Raw genomic sequence first — 6,567 nt, 5'->3', positions numbered from 1 at the left:
CCTTTGGGTTACGAGTCCGACTCTCTAACCATTAGGCCACGACTTTCCCCCTAAATTATGCAGTCGAGATTCCCACATTTGGGGAATTCGCAGAGGTCAGCACAACCGGAGTGCAATGGCTGAGCCTCACCCTGGGTGAACCACCTTCTTGATCATGGTGTCTCCCCTACCAGGTAAGTACAAGTAAGTAAGTTAGCAACTTACCGTTAAGACAATGCTTGACTCTGAGTCATGAAGGCACCTCTTGAAGTGAAAGGGTTGGCTGGTTTCACTACTAGGGTGACCACCTAGCAATAGATCTGTTGCGGGACAGTAGATGTGATTTTGAGGAACAATGCGGTACACGTGTGAGACAGATATATTTACTACTGTTATGCAATGTAAATACTGATGATCACAGGGCTGCCAACTCTCATGCATTCAGCTTGAGACTCACGAAATGGACACTTTTCTCACACTCTCACGCCACATGTCCATTTTCTCACGCAGTGAATAGCACCCTCAGTTAAAACTGTAATATTAGGATATTGGCGAAAGAGATTTGGTAAACGTTCCAGTGCGCATTTGTGTTTGCGCTCTGGAAAGCGTCAAAATATTGTATTTACAATGTGTTTTCGTAGCGCTGAGCAATGTTGCCAAACACAGACATGCACCCAGCAATATGTCCTAGCCCAGTCTTTACTAAAAGAACATTTTCTCTCTTTTTTTTTTTTGCCATTATGACGCCTTGCTTTACTTTACCAAATTATCCGGAACACGAGCAAGTTTGTTTTCTGACAGGGAACACAAGAAATCACCCGCTCCACATTTTGATTGACAGCCGTCACAGCCTCTTAGTGACCGTATTTACTCTTTTCTTTTCAACCATTGGATAGGATTTTAAAAATGGCTGTTGTATTTGTGTGAGGTGAGTTGCTACTTCTGACGAAGCGCTGTTAAATATAGGTAAAACTACGCTGCAAAAAATAATAAATAAAAAGCTTTCTTAAAAAGGCAAAATAATGCATGCACGTTTTCTTAATATGACAATTAAAAACCAACAGACTGATGAAAATGCGGAACATTTACTCAGTATGCGACTTGCGGGACAAGGGGTGAAAATGTTGTTGTCACGGTTCTGCTGGTGTGCCCTAGTTGGCCACCAGATGTCACTGTGTGTTTTGTTGAGCACATGGCTTGTTGTTTGTTGTTGGTACCATGTGCTCTCCTGTCTATTGTCTGACCCCGCCCTTCTTGTTATCTCATTATTGTTTTATTTAATCCACCTGTGTCTCCCTCTTTGCCCTCCTCGTTTGTCTCCCTATTTATTCTCCTTGTGTCTGCAGTCCTGTGCTTGTTCGTTGTTTTATGTCAGTTAGGATTTGTTGTATGTGGTGTGATTTTCTTGCCTTGCCTTGCTGTGCTGTGCCCTGTCCTGGCCTGCCTGCCTGTTTTTCCCCCTCTGGGTAGTTTTTGTTCGTTTAGTTATTTCCATTAATAAATGCCCATTTCATCCTGCATTTGAGTCCTCACTTCATCTCTCTCCAGTTCCCTCCTCGTTTGTCTCCCTATTTATTCTCCTTGTGTCTGCAGTCCTGTGCTTGTTCGTTGTTTTATGTCAGTTAGGATTTGTTGTATGTGGTGTGATTTTCTTGCCTTGCCTTGCTGTGCTGTGCCCTGTCCTGCCCTGACAGAACGAACAAGACACAGGAGGACTCAGCAGAGAATGGGCTAACTCCAGCTACCAGCCTCCACTACCAACAGCCCCCTCTACCAACGCATGCTCCAAGTAGCAGCATTAAGTTCCCTCCATCAGCGGGGGACTGACGAGGGAATTCGCGATGGAGTTCAGGAGTGCTGTAGAGGGGCTGGACTACAACGATGCGGCTCTCAAGGACCTTCTGAATTATGCCCTTGATGAGCCCCTCAATTGGTGGAGGATGAGAGGGCTGGATCACCTGACATTTGTGGGGTTCGTCAACTACCTAGCTCGTCAGAGGAACCCCCTCCAGCCGAAGAAGCTGCAGTGCCCCCTGTGGTGGCCGAGGAGGCTGCAGAGCCCCCAGAGGTGGCCGATGATACTGCAGCACCTTGCTCTCGTAGGCGGAGTAGGAAGAGAAAGGCTTCCTCTGTCCCACATGGCCTGGAGGCCATCCCAGCGCCGCTCAAGCTCCTAGCCCTGCCGGCGCCTCCCAAGCTCCTTGCCGCTGCCACGAAGGCCGTCACAGGCCCGTGGATCTGCTCAGCCGTGATTTTCATGAGCTCTGCCTGCGCTGCCATGGTGGTCTGCAGCACCACCGTGTGGTCTTCAGCCCCACCTGCACCAATGTGGTGGTCTCCAGCTCCATCTGATCCACCATGGTGGCCCTCTCTCCCATCTGTTTTGCTGTGGTGGTCATCTCCCTCCTGGACTTTTTGTTTTTTATGTGGAGTGTCTGGAATCCGCTCCTTAAAGAGTTCTGTCACGGTTCTGCTGGTGTGCCCTAGTTGGCCACCAGATGCCACTGTGTGCTTTGTTGAGCACATGGCTTGTTCGTTGTTTTATGTCAGTTAGGATTCGTTGTGCGTGGTGTGTTTATCTTGCCTTGCCTTGCTGTGCTGTGCCCGGTCCTGGCCTGCCTGCCTGCCTGTTTTTCCCCCTCAGGGTAGTTTTTGTTTGTTTTGTTTTTTCATTAATAAATGCCCATTTCATCCTGCATTTGAGTCCTCACTTCATCTCTCTCCAGTTCCCTGACAGCTGTGCGGTACAGCGCAAAGCGGGACGGGTGGTCACCCTAGTCACTACATTGACCTGGGTCGCCAGTAGCAAACAATGAAGCGCAGATATATCTGCGACAGGCTCATATCAGCCGATAAAATCGGCAAAATTATAAATCGGTCAGGCTCTAGTTTTTATTGAAAGTGAGCAATCAATAGTTTTTATTGAACGTGAGAGATATGTGGTGGAATCTGTATATGAATACTATGACCATTACGGCACCTCAGTTCTCCCAATATATATTGTGGGCGGTGTTATGCAAATTAGTGTTTGATGCTACCATGTATGTTTTTAATCTTTTCTGCTTTTATTTATACTGTTGTTTTTTTGTATTTATTATCATTTTCAGCAATTTGTCATGTATGAACTATACAAAGCTATCCTTTTTATGAAATATGGTGGGGCCCTAGGTGACCGCCTGTATTGCCTGTTGGACGGGCCGGCACTGTGCCCTGGGGAAGCTGCAATGACAATAATCAGCCGTTGCCCTTTTTCATTTATAAACAGTGCAATATCTGTGCATATTTCTCTCCTGATTGAGCTGAGATTGTATATATATATATATATATATATATATATAATTTTTCTACTGCCCCCTCAAAACAGTAAGTACATTAACATCCATGTGAGTAATAGCTTAAGAGCTTTAAACAAAACAAAACCCTTTTAGTGTGACATCACATCCTGTTGACCATATTTTTTGCAGGTAATTTTGCATGCTTTAAATTTAGTGTTGCTACCTCTTAACACACAGGGAGCTCCATATATGTCAAGAAAATTTAACACAACTGTATTTCTATTCTGATCTAGCTCTTCACCCTGACATCATATAACAATTTACCTACTGCACACTGTTATAAATCGGTCAGGCTCTAGTTTTTATTGAAAGTGAGCAATCAATAGTTTTTATTGAACGTGAGAGATATGTGGTGGAATCTGTATATGAATACTATGACCATTACGGCACCTCAGTTCTCCCAATATATATTGTGGGCGGTGTTATGCAAATTAGTGTTTGATGCTACCATGTATGTTTTTAATCTTTTCTGCTTTTATTTATACTGTTGTTTTTTTGTATTTATTATCATTTTCAGCAATTTGTCATGTATGAACTATACAAAGCTATCCTTTTTATGAAATATGGTGGGGCCCTAGGTGACCGCCTGTATTGCCTGTTGGACGGGCCGGCACTGTGCCCTGGGGAAGCTGCAATGACAATAATCAGCCGTTGCCCTTTTTCATTTATAAACAGTGCAATATCTGTGCATATTTCTCTCCTGATTGAGCTGAGATTGCACAGGGAGCTCCATATATGTCAAGAAAATTTAACACAACTGTATTTCTATTCTGATCTAGCTCTTCACCCTGACATCATATAACAATTTACCTACTGCACACTGTTGTTCTTTTCAGCAGTGTATTGTAAAAAAAATATATATATATATATATTAGAATGAACTCTACCTTTTTAGAAGGTAGAAATGTTCAGTGTGACTCACATGAGATATAGGGCAATCAAAAGTCATGTGACTAATAGTCTAAAAACAGCATGTTAAGAATCATCCATGTGGCGTCAGGTGCAATCAGGTCAGACTGTAAGAAAGGTGGGAGCGAATGTCAGTAGTAATCCACTTATGGTGTGACAGATTGAATTTGGAGCAACGTGAGTGGGAATGATGACAGATTTTTCTGTTTAAAGCAAATAGTGTGGGAAAGAAGTGGGACAGGATTGAATTTACCAAATGTAGACATGATTGCAATTTTTTGAATATTTTCTTTTCCATAGGTGATTTAAATCCCCCCGATTCAAAGTACACACTTACTTTAAACACTTTTATACTCTGTTACTGTTTCAGCACATTTTCCAAACACATGTATTTATGAAAGCTAGTCAATAGCTTATTTTCCCTCTTGACTTATTTTTGTCTACATGTTGTTTTGCAGTCCAGTTCATCAGACATTATAAATGCAAGAAATTACTGCAATGCTGACAGCTCTCCCTGCAGGTATGTGAGTGGAGCAAGAAATTGGCATGCGGCAAGCAGCAGTTCTATTATGGTCACTTGGTTACATTGGCTTAGAGAGGAAGAAAAAAAAGAGGAAATTGCATTGGCAGGGAAATATAAACCGAATCCAGCATCTAAAGTGTGTCCAGATGAATCTCTGAGTTTGCCATCAGGTTCTATCCAACCTTTTTAACTGGAAATTTGTAATTATTAATGGGTTTTAACCTTAAATTGAAAGTCCGGTGTTATCCAATAATTGGAACAAAATGAAATGATCCTTGAGTATTATCTGAGAAAGGTGCAATATGTTACTGTCTTCAGGCGAACCACTAGAAAGCACTGCTTAATGTCAAATCAGCTCTGGGGAAAAAGAGGCAAAAGGACAAATGAGTAATAAATATGGTCAATGGAGTGACCAGCACTGCAGTCTCTTAAAGTGTTCATAAAGGATAGTCAATGCAATACAATACAAAATTTATTTATAAAGCACATTTAAAACACAACTGAATTTTACCAAAGTGCTGTATAAATAGATAAATAGATAAATAATAGATAAAATGAGACTATCAAATTTAAAACACAATAATAATAAAACAAAAATTTAACCAATAATCAAGGGGTATTGAAAGCTAGAGAGAATAGATATGTCTTTAGAGCAGACTTAAAAGCAGAAATAGAGGAAGCTAATCTAATGTGAAGAGGAAGATTGTTCCAGAGTTTCGGACCTGCAGTTGCAAAAGCACGATCACCTCATTTTTTAAAATCTAGATCTAGGCATGATGAGCAGACAGAGATCACTGGACCTCAACATTCTAGAAGTGGTGTACAGACAGAGCAGGTTTGTCAGGTACCGAGGGGTCAAATTATTGAGGACTTTATAAACAAATAATACAATTTTAAAATCAATTCTATATTTGATGTGTAACCAGTGCAGTGCAGATAAAATAAGAGTTACCGGCTCATACTTCTCTAGGATCTAGAGAGTAGTCTATCAGCTCTGTTTTGCACTAGCTGTAGACGGGAGAGGGAAGACTGAGAAACACCGTAATAAAATTAATTACAATAATCTAAACGAGTTGTTACAAAAGCGTGAATCACCGTTTGGAAATGACTCTGTGATAAGAAGGGTTTCACTTTAGAAAGTTGACGGAGATGAAAAAAAAAAACATGATTTTACAACAGTACTGATCTGTTTGTCAAATTTTAAGTTATGATCAAACAGAACGCCCAGATTTCTTGCACACTGAGTTTCATATGGGGCCAGAGAGCCACAATCAACATCTAACACACAATTTTCATTAGGCCCAAATATAATTATTTAGTTTTTATTTTCATTTAAATGTAGAAAATTGCTTGAAAGCCAAAGCTTAAGTTCTTCTAAGCAGGCCAACAGTGGTTGTAACCCATTTTTATCATTATGCTTTAAAGGAAAATACATCTGAGTATCATCAGCATATAGATGAAAAGATACTCTATATTTGTTAAAAATGGAAGCCAGAGGTAGCATGTACAGGGTAAACTATATCGGCCCAAGGATTGATCCCTGTAGAACTCCACAAATAAGAGCAGGCACGTGCACACATAGACATCAAAAGGGGCTTGAGCACCTGCCCTTTTTCTTCCTCGAGAGAAAGTGCCCTTTTTTCTGGGGAGTGTTTTTTTTTTTTATAAATGAATATATGTATATATGTGTGCGTTTGTGTGTTTCAGTTTGCGCACAGCTTTTCCTGTCAAACAAATAACAAATCTAAATATCCGGTCAGGTCGGGAAAGACTCTGTGGAGTTCTGATGCCTTTCTCCCCACCACGTTTCCGCGCAGCACC

Source organism: Sinocyclocheilus rhinocerous, unplaced genomic scaffold (assembly GCF_001515625.1).
Source record: "Sinocyclocheilus rhinocerous isolate Xijiao unplaced genomic scaffold, SAMN03320098_v1.1 scaffold30, whole genome shotgun sequence".
In the NCBI taxonomy this organism is placed as follows: Eukaryota; Metazoa; Chordata; class Actinopteri; order Cypriniformes; family Cyprinidae; genus Sinocyclocheilus; species Sinocyclocheilus rhinocerous.
Note: the sequence above shows the minus strand (reverse complement) of the source record.